This window comes from Peromyscus maniculatus, chromosome 11 (assembly GCF_049852395.1).
Source record: "Peromyscus maniculatus bairdii isolate BWxNUB_F1_BW_parent chromosome 11, HU_Pman_BW_mat_3.1, whole genome shotgun sequence".
NCBI classification, from domain to species: domain Eukaryota; kingdom Metazoa; phylum Chordata; class Mammalia; order Rodentia; family Cricetidae; genus Peromyscus; species Peromyscus maniculatus.
The window spans coordinates 100,686,476-100,703,551 of NC_134862.1; the positions used below are offsets into that span (position 1 = coordinate 100,686,476).

At 39.8% G+C, this 17,076-nt stretch overlaps 1 protein-coding gene and 1 long non-coding RNA gene across 3 annotated transcripts in view; one reads left to right on the plus strand and one right to left on the minus strand.

Moving 5' to 3' along the window:
* Positions 1-17,076, minus strand: part of LOC143267748 (uncharacterized) — a 70,395-nt gene that overhangs the window by 32,375 nt on the left and 20,944 nt on the right. The window lies entirely within an intron of this gene.
* Positions 1,508-14,018, plus strand: LOC143267870 (uncharacterized). Of its 2 annotated transcripts, XR_013043512.1 has the most exons (3): positions 1,508-1,814; positions 10,513-10,548; positions 13,799-14,018. It is a non-coding gene; the product is annotated as an uncharacterized LOC143267870 (long non-coding RNA). The 2 variants fall into 2 exon arrangements; XR_013043511.1 differs by having other exon boundaries at positions 10,513-14,018.

The window sequence follows — 17,076 nt, forward strand, 5'->3', positions numbered from 1 at the left end:
ATGATGACAATAGATTAAACCTCAGAAACTATATGCAAGCCAAATCCTTTCTCTTCTAAGAGTTCCCATGGTTATGGTGTCTCTTCACAGCAACAGAACAGCTACTAAGACACCTATCTTTAACCCTTGTTTCATCCATCCTTCACCCATCCCTGCTAAACCTTTCCACCCTCTCAGTCAGTCTTCTCCCTCCTGGCTTTTTTAAAATGTATGTTCTAGGCCGGGCAGTGGTGGTGCACGCCTTTAATCCCAGCACTTGGGAGGCAGAGGCAGGCAGATCTTTGTGAGTTCGAGGCCAGCCTGGTCTACAGAGAGAGAGATCCAGGAAAGGCGCAAAGCTACACAGAGAAACCCTGTTTCGAAAAACCAAAAATAAATAAATAAATAAATAAAAATAATAAAAAAAAATAAAATGTATGTTCTATTCTCTCCCTCCCTTTACTCCCACAATGTATCCTTTCTAGTTTTCTGTCTTTCTCAGGTGCTCCAAGTTAAAAGCACGAAACAAAGGCTAACATCCACATTTGAGAGAGAACAGGTGGTATTTGTCTTTCTGAGCCTGGGTTACCCCACTCACAATAATTTGTTTTTCTAGTTTCATCTACTTTCCTACAAATTTGCTTTCAATTTTCTTTACAGCTAAATAAAACTACACTGTGTATATATTATCATATTTTCCTTATCCATCCCTCAGTTGATGGGCATCAAGGTTGATTCCCCTGTTGTAAATAGAGCAGCAATGAACATGGGTGTGCAAGTGTGTAAGTGTCTGTAGAAGGACATAAAGACCCTTGGGTATGGGCAGGAATGTGATAGGTGGGTTGTGGTTCCATTTCTAGCTTTTTGAGAATTTTTCAGACTGATTTCCCAGTGGTCACACCATGTTTACACTCCCACCAACAGTGTATAGTCTCCCTCGTCTCTCACACCCACACCAGCATTTTTTGTCACTTGTATCCTTGGTGAATATCCTGTGTGAGGTGAGACAAATTCTAAATGTATGTAGTTTTAATCTATATTTCTGTGGTAGCTCAGGATATTAAATACCTTTTATTAAAAAGGTTTACTAGCCATTTGTATTTCTTCCTTTGAGAATTTTCTCTTCAGTTCCATTACTCATTTTATTCATTTATTTATTATTTAGTTTTTGTTTTTTGAGATAGGGTCTCTCTGTGTAGAACTCAATGTGTAAACCAGAGTGGTCTTGGACTCACAGAGATTCCCTTGCTTCTGAGCTCATTTTTAAATTGGGTGTTTGTTTTCCTGGTGTTTAGTTTTTTTAGCTCTTTATTATATTCTAGACACTAATCCTCTAATCCTCTGTTGGATGTTGTCTTAGGGTTTTTATGCTGTGAAGAGACTCCGTGATGAGAGCAACTCTTATGAAGGAAAACATTTAATTGGGGAGCTTACAGTTTCAGAATTTTAGTTCATTATTACCGTGGGGGGAGGGGCAGGTGGAATGCAGGTAGACATGGTGCTAGAGCTGGAGCTGAGGCAACAGGAAGTGAACTGTGTCACTGGGTATAGCTTGAGCATAGGAAACCTCAAAGGCCCCCCACCACTCAACAGTGGCACACTTCCTCCAACAAGACCATACCCATTCCCACAAAGCCACTCCTCCTCATGATGTCACTTCCTATTAGCCTATGGGGTCAATTACATTCAAACTACCACAGATGCACAGCTGGTAAAGATTGTCTCCTATTCTGTGACCTGCCTCTTTACTTGATTAACAGCATGAGATCCCATCTGTTAATTGTTCGTCTTATTTCCTATGCCACTGGAGTCCTTTAGAAAATCTGCCTGTGCTGGTAAGTTGAAGCATGTTCCTTACTTTTTGCTCTAGCAGTTTCAGGGTATCAGGTCTCATCTGAGGTCTTTGATCCATTTGGAGTTGAGTTTTGTGCAGGGTGGGAAATAAAGATCTAGTCTCATTTTTCTGCATGTTGAAATTCTGATTTCTCAGCAACATTTGTTATCGAGGTTGTCTTTTCTTCAATGTGTATTTTGGTGTCTTTGTTTTAAAAAAATCAGTTAGCTGTAGTTTCACGGACTTATATCTGGGTTTTCTGTTCCATTTATCTACATGTCTGTATTTGAGCCAATGCCATGCTGTTTTTATTACTGTGGCTCTGTAGTACAGTTTGGAATCAGGTCAGGTAAGGTGATATCTCCCACAATACTCTTTGTCTTCAGGATTGCTTTGGCTTCCTTTGATCTTTTGTCTTTCTCTATATATATATTGACATTGTTATTTTTTCATGTCTGTGAAGAATTACATTCAAGTTTTGATGACTATTTCCTTGAATCTGTAGGTTGCTTTTTGTAGGGTGGCCATTTTCACAGGATTATTCTGATCCATGAGCATGGGAGTTCTTTCTATCTTCTGGTGTCTCCTTCAGTTTCTTGTTGCAGTGTCTTAATGTTTTCATTGTAGTGGTCTTTAAATTCCCTGGTTAAATTTATATCTGTGTAGTGTAGTGTAGTGTGTGTGTGTGTGTGTGTGTGTGTGTGTGTGTGTTGTGAATTGAATTGTTTCCCTGATTTCTTTCCCAGTCTGTCTATCATCAGTATATAGGAATATTCCTAATATTTGTGTTTTAATTTTATATCCTTCTACTGTGCTGGAAAAATGTGTATCAGCTTTAACAGGTTTTTGCTGGAGTCCTTAGGGCCTCATATACACAGAATCATGTCATCTGAAAATAGATGTGCTTTGACTTCTTTTCTTATTTATCCTCCCCCACTTCTTTTGTCTCTAGCTACGACTTCAAGCAATACTGAAGAGAAGTGGAGAGTGAACACCCTCATCTTGTTCTCAATTCGGCATGATGATGGCTATGGGTTTATTGTATTTCATGTTGAGGTTCCTTCTATCCCAGTCTTTCCATGACTTTTATCATGAAAGGTTTCTGGATTTCATTCAAGGGCCTTTTCTGAATTTATTGAGACAATTATGTTATTTCTATCTCTGAGTCCATTCATGTGATCAGTTACACTTATTGATTATGTATGTGTATTGTACATCTCTGGAATGAAGCTAATTTGGTCATGATAGATGATCTTTTTCATATGATCTTAAATTAGATTTACAATGGTTTTGCTGAGAATTTTTGTATCTGTGCTCATTAGGAAATCGGTCTGTTAATGTGGGATACAGAAGTATGGGACCAGGTCAGGTTTATTAAAGAATGAAAATCAATACAACACACTTACAAATATAGAATGACGTTGTGCCGCTGCCTCTTCGTTTCCAAGGGACAGCTGGAGACCAAACTGCAAGACACACTTCTCTGCTGCTTGCTGCCTGCTCCAATCAGCCCAAGAGAATGCCTGACCCTCCCCCCCCCCCCGTTCTTAATGAGTCACGTGTCTTTAGAGAAGACCCCATCCATTGGGCCAAACCACTCCATTCAATTGGCCATTGGACTGAATGGCAGAATTCCCAATACTTCCCCCTTTTGATCTAAAATGAAAAGGAAGGTTTTAATCCTAACATAATAAAAACTATATACATTAAGAACAAGTAACAAGTAAGAAATACATCCTAGACATTGGAAAGTGGCTACTGGGTATTTGGGAGTTGCTGGCGGAACAGAAACTTCCACCTCCGTCTACAGTCTGTAATTTCTTTTTTGTTGTATCTTTATCTGGTTTAGGTATGACAGTAACACTGGATTCATAAAAAGAATTTGGAGGCCTTCCCCTCTTTTCTATTTTATGGGATAATTTGAAGGGTATTGATTGGTGTTAGTTTTCCTTTGAAGTTCTGGTAGAATTTTTCAGTCAATCCTTCTAGTGTTGGATTTAAAAAAAAATAAGGGGGGGGGCCTTGTATTATTGCTTCAATCTCATTGTTGGTTATAAATGTTTAAATTATTTATTTCATCTGGTTTAATTTGTATACCCTTTATTATATGTGACAGGGTTGGGTTCAAGACCTGATCATCACTCTTTTGGCTCAGCTTCTTAGTTGTGGTCCCACCTCTTGTCATCATTCCATACCAGTCCTATGTCATACCCCTTGCTAGGTTCCCTGCCCCCAAGGAGATGTTCAGACACACTGAGTTACTAACCCAGCACAAGAAACCAGAACTTCATTAGAGGACACTGTTTCTGTTGGTCAAAGTGCAAATATTCTCTTGGAGAAGGAATGAATTTAGAGAGAAGCTCCTGGAGGACAGTATATGGTAGCTGCCCAATTTATTCAAGATATAATGTCTCTCCTGTCCTAGGAGCCTGGCATGCTACAAAGTATCAAGAATAAATGTCCAAGAGGTAGTGATCCAGCTCAGTGGTAAAGTGCTTGTTCAGCATGCATAAAGCCCTAGGTTCAATCCTTAGTAACCACCCCACATACACACACAATGAATAAGAGTCCAACATGCTGTACTTTCCCAGAGTAACCCTACTCCTGTTTCCTTGTGCTGATGGCAGCAGCTGACTCCAGGAAAGCCCATTCCATCAGTTTCTGCTCCCATCCTACATTGGGACCACAGATCCAGCCAAGATACTTCCTTCCTTACTAAGTGAGCATTGTTCCCTGAGGAGAGAGGACATCTATTCATCTTCTCCATTGAACCAACTCCCATCCCAAAGTACACAGCAGGATCCAACCAATTTCTTATGGTCCAGGGCCTCTTTGGATAGTTGTGTCCCCCCTTAGATCTTTCTAGTTGATGTTTTCCCAAAAGTGTTTGGATTTGAGCACAAACTGGCCAGAGTCAGACTTGTCTGGCATTGCTTTCCACATGTGTCTATATCATTCTTGCAGAAGGCGAAAGTGAGATGCTGATGATGGTTGCTTTTGAGGGAATTCAATATTGACTTTTTGTATCTCTGAATGTGATTCTCCATCAACATGCTGTTAATAATTAATACAGCAATATCCCATAAATATCTATAATTGCTACCATACAAGGTTGCAGTGAGATCTAAAGATAATGTGTATCAAGTCCCTGACACATCAGTGATATTTATGAAATAGTAATTATTATTGATGCTATGAATTTTCTCCAACTTTGGAGTCAGACAGCCTGGAGTTGAAGTTGTAGCCCTGGGTGAAAGATTGAGTAACTCAGGTAAATTACAAGTTCTCAATGTCCTCATTTATAAATGGTAGAAAATGGTTCCCACCTCACATTGCAGTGAAGATGAGCTGTGATAACGCTGAGTGTTATCACTTGGCATTGTGCTCATCATAGTGGATGGTGAATAGGCTTTAGGATCACATTATTCTGGGTCCCTTACCATTATGCTGGTCCTGGATGTTACAAACTGTCTTCTTGCTAATGTTCTACACATCCTTTTCTCCCTTTTGAGATATGTACACTTTTGAAATTAAGAAATCTAGTTGGAAGAATTCCATTGGATTCATACCCTCTGAACCTCAGCACATCTATTTTGATTGATTTTCATTTCCCTTAAGTTCTCTAGGTCATGGTCTTTGCCATTATTCTAATTCAGGGCATTCTTGCTACAAGCCTATTACACAGATGAAGCACATTCAGTGACTTGGAAGCTCTTTGTTCAATAATAGCCATGTCCTTGATTATGGTAATGATACTTGATTCACATCTGCGGTTGTTTTTTTTCTAGGAGTCCATTCCCTGCTCTTGAGCCACCGTTGGTGTCAGGGACAGCGTATCTTCTTTTACACTCTCTCACTAGCACCCTTCCAGGGTCCTTGGTCTCCTCTCGTGTGCCCTGTCTTGTCTCTGTTGCCCAAGGGTTCTTTCTTCTGCTCATGTTCCTCCCCTTTCTTTGTAGTTTCCCCTTATTTTTGAAGCTGTAATAACATGATTTAAATTTTGTACTATTTCTCACTCTCCAGTTTCTAAAATAAGACTATACTAGCTAGCAGAAATATCTAAGTATATTATTTATATATAAATATACAATTATGTTTTTATAGCCCAGAGTTTGATCCTCCCCCCACCCCCATTTTGCTTTGTTTTTGTTGTTGCTTTACAGACAGGGACTCAATTTTTAGGTCAGGCTGACCTTGAACTTGTGGTCCCTCTGTCTCCTGGTACTGGGATTACAAGCATGCCCAGTTTAGTTTTCAGAAGTTATAGTTTGCTTCAAATATGCCAGGAGAGTTAACTATTTCCCATCGTAAATCCCTTCGAAAAAGATACTTGATCATTAGTTTATGCTGATGTATAAAAGCATGAGAATGTTGATGTATCCAATTTATAAGCCACTTGGAATTCTCTCTCTAGGAAGGGTTTATGAAGATTAGAACTACAGACTCAAAAGTAGAAAGAAATGAAAGAACTTCCAGGTTTCTGGTCTGCTGGTCAGTTTTTAAAATGGCAATGTAGGGGTTATGGGTGGAGCTTAAGTAGGAGAGTGCTTGCTTAGCATGTGTGAGATTCTAGGTTTGATCTCCAGCACCACACACCACACCATACACTGTAAAATGCATAGGTGAAAATACAAGGGGCTGGAGAGAGGGCTCAGTAGTTGAGAACATTGACTGCTCTCCCAGAGGATCCAGGTTCAATTCCCAGCACCCATATGAGGCAGCTCACAACTGTCTGTAACTCCCTAACCTCAGATACATGCACGTATACAGACATGCACATAAATAAATAATAATAAAATATTTTTTAAAAAAGAAAATATAGGTGACCTTGAGTTTGGTAAAGAATTTTTAGGCACAACATCAAAGCCATAATTTATTAAATAAATGATTGACAAGATGAGCTTTACTAAAATTAAAAACATTTGCTTTCATAAAAATGTTATAAAATGAGAAGACATTTGCAGAAAATATCTGTAGAATTCATTTTTGACTAATGAGTTCTCTATATAGTTGTTCAAAGCATAGAAGGAATCTTCCAATAAGAAAGTAACCCTGATTAGCAACAGAGCAGACTTCTGTGAATGTGATGGGCACAATCCTTACTCACAAGAAGAGCGACCACAGTCAGCACTGTTGTAGCCACACTGCAGCCACCATGGGAAACATCATACCAGTACATGCGTTCTGGATTTACTAGGTATTACAAAGGAAATAACATTTACCTTTAGTGGGTTTTAGTTAATGCCTCCCTCAAAGATTTCTTTGAAGCTATTGATAGTAAGTATAAAAGATTATACCTTAATTTGGTTAGTTATTTATACATAGTATCATCTTGTGAAAAGCAATGTTATTAAATAATAACTATCAAGTAAATAATTAAGTAATAAAGAGGAAAAAGAGCAGAAGACCTGGTGTCAACCTTATCCAAGAGGATATACATATAGAAAGTATGCATACAAAATTTTTATTAGGCAACTAGAAATTCACACTCTAGTTTCAGAATGACCATTCTCCCAAACACTGACAACACCAAATACATGGGAATGTGAAGTAACAGGAACTTATTACTGAGGGAGTACAAAGAAATATTCATATTAGAAGATAACCTGGCCATTTCTTATGAAACAAAACATAAACCTTACTATAAAATCCAGCAAATAAACTCCTTGGTATTAACTAAAGTAATTCAAAGTTTATGCCTCCACAAAAAACTGCAGCCTTATTCATAATTACCAAGACTTGAAATCAACCAAGTTGTCCTTCAATAGGTGAATAAATAAATTGTGATATATTTAGACAATGAAATATTATTCATCACTGAAAAGAAATGAGATATTGAGCCATGATAGCACACATCATGTAGATGTAGAATTTAAGACATTATTATGTTTTAAAAAGAAAAAATAAGTAAACGCTCCTAGTGTGTAGGTCTCACACTAGAGTGCCACATTTGTTACCACAGGTGAGCCTACACCTGCACATCATTATCACCCAAATCCTTAATTTACATTAGACTCCATTCTCTGTGTCATACATTCTAAGTTTGGACATGTATAATGGCATGTGGCCATTTTGATAGAAAGAAAATCTGTACAGGCTACACATTATATAATTCTTACTACAACATTGCCATGCTGTTTTTATTACTGTGGCTCTGTAGTACAGTTTAGAATCAGGTCAGGTAAGGTGATATCTCCCACAATACTCTTTGTCTTCAGGATTGCTTTGGCTTCCTTTGATCTTTTGTCTTTCTCTCTATATATATTGACATTGTTATTTTTTCATGTCTGTGAAGAATTACATTCAAGTTTTGATGACGATTTCCTTGAATCTGTAGGTTGCTTTTTGTAGGGTGGCCATTTTCACAGGATTATTCTGATCCATGAGCACGGGAGTTCTTTCTATCTTCTGGTGTCTCCTTCAGTTTCTTTTTGCAGTGTCTTAATGTTTTCATTGTAGTGGTCTTTAAATTCCTTGGTTAAATTTATATCCATATAGGGGAAATTGTGCCCAATGAATGATCAAACATACTGTTCTAGGAATGGAAAAGCTCCAATAGCACACGAGAAATTCGAAGCAGGAAATGGCTAATATTCAAAAGCCGACATCACCAAGACTCCTTAAGACTTTGCTTTATCCTCTGGAAGGCCCTTGGCTTCTTCCAGGTATAGCTTTGTCATAGTCAGCTGAATTCCTACTTCATATTTCTATGTCCCACGCACTTGGTATCAAGGAAGACATTTGATTCTGTTTACTCGTCTATAGAATGGCAGAAACAGAAGGTCTTCTTCAGCTGTTGTGAGAGTACACATAGCATAGGGGCAGGAAGTGAGCTGGAATTCAGTGAGTGGTAGCTTCTATGAATGGACAAATAAATGAATGTATGATGAGAGAACTGTATAGTCTGTCATGTAGTGGGTACACCAAGACAGTGGCTAGAACCTTTTTATGAAAATGTAAATAATAAAGTAAATCCTCAATTATAGTTCATGGATATTTTTAAGTATAGGACAAAAACTGGTGAGCCATTTCAAGTACCAATGCCAAAGGAAGCTTATGTATCTCTGTAAAAATGTTGCAAGAAGCAAGTCACCTTGTCTCTGCTAACTTTGAAATACCATCAACAGTATTTGGCTGGATTTATGTTATGATATGTTTCACAGATGGATGTCATGGGGTCAGTGGTCTAAATGTCACAGCAGCTGTGGCTAGTAGGTGATCACCTTCTGAAACACATAAGCAGTGTAAGCAGCAGGAGGGTAGGTGACCTCACAGACTAGCACACAACCAGATAGTTCCCGAGAATTCTGAGACCTCACAGATCACCAAGTGTCTAGTCCAAAATTTCTCAAAGTAGTCAAGTATTTCCTAAAGTGTGGATAGGAATTCAAGGACAGTCTGACTCTAGGGCCACACTCTTGGCATGATGGCACTGAACCTCTCTAGGAAACTGTATGCTAATATGACTGGCTTTGGTTATCATAAACTGCCATGCTGCTTAGCTCATAAAATCCATCTTGAGCTACATATTAAGGAAGGAGGTAGTAGGGCAGCAGATCCAATGTGCATTGTAATAGGGGTGGGATCTCCCTGCTAATCCTTTTCCTGGTGATAGCGTCTTAGCTCTGTGATGAAAATAAGGCTACCACCTGTCTTTCCCTCCTGAGCTCTACTATGATTTTGTTTGTTTTTACATTTATTTGTATTTTATGTGCATGAGTGTTTGTATTGCATGTATGTCTATGTACCACATGCACATGCCTGGTGTTTGCAGAAATCAGAACAGGGCATTGGATCCCTGACACTGGAGTTATATATGGTTGTGAGCCTCCATGTGGATGCTGGATAGAGCCTGCATCCTCTGTAAGAGCAACCAGTGCCCTCAACTGCAGAGCCATCTCTTCAGCACCTCGACCACGATTTTCCCCATCACAGACCTCTTGATCCTCTTTAGCCTGCAGGACCAAGCTGGGTGACATTTGGATGTACTTTTACCCAAGAGAACCCTACCCTGAGCACCAGAAGGTCATCTCTCAGAGGTGGAATGCCACAGTGTTTTAAATGAGGAAAAGAACTGTTGTAGATGAAATTCTAAACAGTCTTAGTAAATAAGAAACACAGAGCCAAATACAGGGGTAATAGCTGAAGAGATCAGAGAATTAGTGAAGAGCCACTGACTACTCTTTAGCTTACCACCAAGCTGTAGTTTCCCACATGAGAGAGCTTATTCCTGCCTAACCTGCACTTTTATTGCTTTCCTGTTCTGCCTTCTCATTGGCTCTAAGCCCAGCCACATGACTTCCTCGTCACTGCCTGTCTATACAGACCTCCAGGTCTCTATGATTGGTACTGGGATTGGTACTGGTACGTGCATGTCACCACACTTGGCTGTGTCCTTGACCACACGGAGACTTTGTCTGCCATGTGATCGGATTAAGGGTGTGGGCTACCACCGCCTGACTTCTGTTCCTGGCTCGCTATGACCTCTGATCTCTAGGCAAATGTTATTTATTAACATAAAAATAAAATCACACTTCAGCACAATTAAAATATCACCACATTTCCCCTTTTTATTCTAATAAAAAGAAAAAAGTTATAATTAATATAAGAAAAACTATATACATTAAGTACAATAACTATACACAATATATATAAGCAATAAATACCTCAACAATGTCTAGTCCATTTGTATTTGACAGACTCAGAGAAAATATTCCATTATCTATCCTACTTTGGTAAGTAATGTACCTGGATTACTTTCTATCCTAACTTATATTACTAACAGAGAACTATCTTATAATGTTTTTCAAATTTATACGCTTACATCTCTTTAGTGAGTTTCTTTTCTGAAATTCTTAACAATGAAAACTGTAACTATCTAACCTTCAACTAACTATAACTATAACTATCTAATCTTCAACTCCCTCAGAGACCCAAGAAGGAAATAATATTACCTAATAAAACAGGAAGTGCAAACAAGCGACTTCCAAAAAAATGTGAGTTGACAGAAACAGCCAGGTGCCTGGACAGTCACCTAAGGTTTCTCTTCAGTGTTGGGGCATCGTCTTCAGCCTATAAGCTTAGCATATCTGACAGACTCATTTGTGAAGTAGAATTTAAACAAGGCCTATAGTTCGACCTCACATTCAGTGAGAGTAGTCCATGTACCAAATAAACCTGAATTCTACCAATGTCCTGTCATGATTCAGGATTTTAAATTCCGGAAATTGTTGGTGTTTTTGGAATTCAGCTGTCCTTTCTTCTTGGCTTGTAGGTGGCTTCATTTCCTTTATTAAATGCCAGTCTACCATTGAGAGGTTAGACTCCGTCAGCCTATTTAGTCTTTCAAGAATAACTGTTTCAGCTGCTGTTCCACTGCACATCAGAAGCCATTGGTCCACTGCCTATTCAGCTGCCTTTGAAGAAAGGGGCACTGTACCTTTTCTGGGTTGCAAAGGCCACTTCAGTGATAGTGCCATATTGTCCTGGCCTCAGAGGATGCCTGTTGCTAAAGCCACAACCACACTTGTCTAGGCAAGAATCAGTAGTCCTTTGTTTAGTATCCTGTCTGTCCATTTTGTCCTGTTTGTCAGCAGTCGATTCGAGGACACTTTGTTATCCAGTGGCTAACTTTTGCCATAATGAAAGTTAACTCCATATGCAGTTTCTTCAATGCCCATATCTTCTCTGAAGTAGATTGGTGCTGCCAGGAGCCGACATGTCTCATAGTAAAAAAAGAAAAAAATTCTAAGTTATTAAAACATTTTAAATGCCATATTCTGTAGATCTCTGAAAGGTTTGAAGATGACCTATCTAAAATATATCTGCTCAACCTTGAAAACATACCTAATATGACTACAAGTTCTACTATAATGTCTAACTACTAACTTTCTGCTGTGGATGATTGATTGATAAATAAAGGGCTGATTGGCCAGTAGCCAGGAAGGAAGTATAGGTGGGACAAGGAGAGAGGAGAATTTTGGGAAGTGGGAGGCTAAGGCAGAGAGACGCTGCCAACCGCCACAATGAGAAGCAGATGTTAAGATACTGGTAAGCCACGAGCCACATGGCAACTTATAGATTAATAGAAATGGGTTAATTTAAGATATAAGAACAGATAGCAAGAAGCCTGCCATGGCCATACAGTTTATAAGTAATATAAGTCTCTGTGTGTTTACTTGGTTGGGTCTGAGCGGCTGTGGGACTGGCGGGTGAGAGAGATTTGTCCTGACCATGGGCCAAGCAGGACCAGGAAAACTCGAGCTATAACTTTCATTTCTTTATATCCTAATAGTTGGTAATAATAACATTCAAGGATTAGCAAATTGCATTACATTGTTAAGTGAACTGTATAAGTACAATATCTCGAACAAGATTAGAAATATATGTATAGCATTTTCTAACAATCTCAATCTCAATGTATATAATTTGTATACAATATACAAAAATCCAATCCAATGTAAAGTATTTAAAACTAGCAATTGTCTTTTAAAAGCAGATTCAATAATCTATCTTTTTATCTATATCGTATCTATATCTTCTCTTTACTTTTCAGAGTAGAGTCAATAATCTACCCTCTATTCTATCATTTCTATTGGTGAAATTATTAAGGCTACTCCACATAGTTAAAAGGGAGGTTTATTTCGTGGGGTAACTTACAAGTGAAGGGATAGGCTCCAGGGTCTGGGAAAGGTGTAGCGCATTCCAGCGGTGTTCTCTGGAGAACTCTGCTTGGTCTACCTCCAGCGTCCAGGTTCTAGGAACCTGGAATCCAGGTATCTGGATCTCAGGTCTTCAGGGTCCTCTCTTGGCCTTGCCTTATAGGCATGACAATTACCGAAGCCTCAATAGGGGTTGGAACTTCCAGATCAAAGCTGGAATGGCTACCCACTACACATTTCTATATATCTTTTTTTTTTCTTTCAAACAAAAACCTTAAATCTAATCTCCATTGCTTAGCCCTTTTCCTAACCATTAACAACTTATGACCAACCCTCCTAAACAATAAAAATTATCCCAAACCCAAAACCCATTGAAAGACCAAAAACCACCTGCTCCACACTACCTCTTTGGGAATGTGGGTGTCATGTTCTTAAAATTGCTTCCTGCTGGTTGTGGGCAAAGGTATCTTTATTCTGAAAAGAAAATTTTTGGGTTAACTGTCAAGTTCTAGGAAAGGTAGTTTTATCATTTGTTGTCCGGTCTGTGCATAATGCCAAAGTTCAGGGCTCATCTCAAGTCCTTGTTCAAGTAGTCTGTGAAACTGGATTATCTTAGCTAGCCATCTCAAAATTGTTCTGAGCAGTTTGCAGTCCAAAGCTGATCTGTGGGTGATGTTTGTCAGCTTAGTGGTATTATTATTGTCCACGTGGAATCGTAGGGCCCCACCATCTTTCTGGAGATTTCAAATTCGATGTTAGGCCTGGTCATGATTCCCTGCAGAAAACTGATAGAGACTCTAACACAAAAACATGTATAGGCAGCTAATTGAAGCCTTTTTTTCTAGAATTGATTAGTACTCTATATGACCGCTAATATCATAACAAAAGTTTAAAATGTGTATATATATATATATATATTCTTATAAATTTTGATATAAAATTCATACCTTAAGAAAAGTTTAAAGAATCAAAATAGAATCAAAGAATTGAGATTAGTAGCAATAAACTGTCCCTGATAAAAACAAGGAAATTACTTGACTGCAGTTAAGGCATTGCCTTAAGGTACAGCTCAGCCAGTCCTGCCTGAAATGCTACTCTTCTGAGGCATCTGCAGAGACAGCCAGTCCACAGCAGTCAGCCTAAAGCAGTAGCTCACTGAACCCTCAACAGTAACCCTGTGAAGTAAGCTAGGGAGGCATTTGTCTCACTAATTAGTCTCTACTGTGATTTTATTTGTTGTCTATTTTTACATTTATTTTTTATGTGCATGAGTGTGTGTCTTGCATGTATGCCTGTACACTGTGTACATGCCTGGTGCCTGCAGAAACCAAGAGAGCACTGGATTTCCTGCAAATGGAGTTATAGAAGGTTGTGAGCTGGGACAGAGCTGGGCTGATTTCTTCCAGTTTCCAAAGTCAAGATCTTTCCTTGAGAGGCTGCCTTCTGCCTGAAGCACATGAACACTGAGTGGCAGAACTGTAGAACTGTAATCTGTGTTTACACCAACTGCTAAGTGCACGATTGAAATAAAAAGTAAAAATATATTTTCGTTTATATCTAGTTGAGAGGTAATGTAAAAAATTAGCAAACCTGTGCATTAAGCAAATGTTCTAAACCCTTGCTCTTTCTCAGCCCTAGGACTCAGGGGATTCAGATTTCTAATGAGAGTAGTGAACAGCTTTCAGCAAGAAACTGCACCATTCTGAAAGGGCCACCTCTAGTGCAGCCCCGCGCACGCCCCCACCACCCCTAGTGCAGCTCCGCGCACGCCCCCACCACCCCTAGTGCAGCCCCGCGCACGCCCCCACCACCCCTAGTGCAGCTCCACGCACGTCCCCACCACCCCTAGTGCAGCTCCGCACACGCCCCCCCCACCGCTAGTGCAGCTCCGTACACGCCCCCACCACCCCTAGTGCAGCTCCGCACACGCCCCCCCCCACCCCTAGTGCAGCTCCGCACACGCCCCCACCACCCCTAGTGCAGCTCCGCACATGCCCCCCACCCCTAGTGCAGCTCTGCACATGCCCCCCCACCCCTAGTGCAGCTCTGCGCATGCCCCCCCACCCCTAGTGCAGCTCCGCGCACGCCCTCCCCCACCCCTAGTGCAGCTCCGCACATGCCCCCCCCCACCCCTAGTGCAGCTCTGCGCATGCCCCCACCACCCTGGGGCAGTTGTCATCATTCTTTTTTTTTTTTTTTTTTTGTTTTTGTTTTTCGAGACAGGGTTTCTCTGTGTAGCTTTGTGCCTTTCCTGGAACTCGCTTTGGAGACCAGGCTGGCCTCGAACTCACAGAGATCCGCCTGCCTCTGCCTCCCGAGTGCTGGGATTAAAGGCGTGCGCCACCACCGCCCGGCCAGTTGTCATCATTTTTAAGAACCTTCAGGGTACATGTAACATGATTTGACATACAGAATAGCCCAAGAGAACTTATAGCTGAGTTCAGCAAAGTTGGAGCATAAATGATTAAAATTTTAAAAATCAATTATAAATAAAACTGGTAAACAATTATATTAACAATAGCATTAAAATAAAATATTTAGAAATCACTGTCGTGGCACAGTGCCTTTAATTTCAGTACTTAAGAAGCAAAGCAGGCAGATTTCTGAGTTTGAGGCCAGCCTGGTCTACAGTGAGTTCCAGGACAGCCAGGGCTACACAGAGAAACCTTGTCTCAATTTAAAAAAATAATGAATACACACACACACACACACACACACACACACACACACATTGAATAAAAAACGTACAGAAGCTTTTCTCTGAATACATAAAATACTACCATTCTAACCTTAATCATAATTTCATCTGGCTTTTTTGCAAAAACTGATAATCTGATTATAAAATACATATGAGAATTCAAGGCATTAAGAATAGCTAAAATAATCTTGATAAAATAAAATTGGAGACAAAGAACACTGGCTGCCCTTTCAGAGGACCCAAAGTCAATTCCTAGTGCCCACATGGCAGTTCACAACTGTCTGTAACTCCAGTTCCAAGGGATCTGACACCTTTACATAGACATACACAAAGCCAAAACACCAATGCACATAAAATAAAAACAACTCATTCAAAAAAAATATGATTGGAAGATGCATATGTTCTACTAGTAAACATACTGCAAAGCAACAATATTCAAAGCAGCACAGCGCTGGCACAGGAAAGACACAACCAATGGACAGATTCAGGGTTTAGACTTCTCCTCATAGCTGTGATCCCTTGGTTGAGCAACTTGCTAAGACTATACAATAGGAAAAGAATATGTGTTAGCTGAGTGTGTGGCACATGCCTTTAATCCTAGAACTTGGGAGGCAGAGACAGGTGGATCTCCATGAGTTCCAGGCCAGCCTGGTCTACATAGTGAGTTCTAGGATAGCCAGGGCTACATAGTGAGATCCTGTCTCAAACAAACAAACAAACAAACAAAAAAAAAGGAGAGAAAGAAAGAAAAAAGAGGAAAGAATATTTGCTTAACACATGATTCTGGGGAAGCTGGATAACTATATATAAATTAATATAGTTGTAGCAAATTTAAAAATTAACTCAAAAGTAGTGCTAAACTTTAAACTCCAAGAAGAAAACATGGCCAGAAATGAATGAAAATGAGGATATAATCGCTCCTACTTATGGTTGAGGAGAAGGTTTTTATTGTAGATATGAGGGAGCACACAGCCAGAGGCATCTGGAAGAGTCCAGGCTGAGTCCAGGCTGAACATAGACAACAGAATAGACAGGGCCATGAGAGGAAGAGGGAGAGAGGATCAGGAGAGGAGCCAAGAACCAAGAGGCCAAGACAGCGAGTGCTCAGAATGGGTGGGTTATCCAGGAGAGAAGCTGGGCAAAGGGAAGGGATGCTCAGGGGCTGGGGAGGTTTAGAGTGCAGGGGAGGTGGGGAGGGCTGAGAGGAGCCAGGACTCTGCAACAGGTACTTGCAACAGCTGAAAGACCTGGCAGCCAGCATCAGCTCTGATGTTAATAGGCACTACAATTAGCCATTTGTCCTGAGTTTCTATGTGACCTAAAAACAAATCTTTGCATTTTTAGAGTAGACAATATTTCTTAGATGTGGCAACAAAAGCATAAGCAACAACGGAAAAAATATATAAGTTGGATATAAAAATATTTTTGTGATATACCATCAAAAAATGAAAAATGGGTAAATGTTTGTAATATGTAGCTGATAAAAGGGTTGCATTTAAAATATATAAAATATTATAATTCAACAATGAAAAGAACCTAAAGACAGAAAAAAATTCTGAATGGATTTTCTCCAAAGAAAATAGGCCAATTCTCAATGGGCACATCAAAAGATTCTCATCATTAACCATGAGAGGAATGCAAATCACAAGGATCTACTATTACTGCACACCACTAGGAAGGTGCATCAGTTCTTTTGTATCACTGTAACAAAACAACTTTCTTTCCATTCATGGTTCCAGAGAAAGCATGGTTGAATAACTTATGTCACAGTGAACAGAAAAGGGGATTTTTGAAGGGTCCCTGGGAAGATATAGCCCAAGGATACTTCCCTAAGTGATCTACTTCCTACAACTAGGCCCCGCCTCCTACTGTAACTACCTCCCCCAAATGCCACCATATTCTGA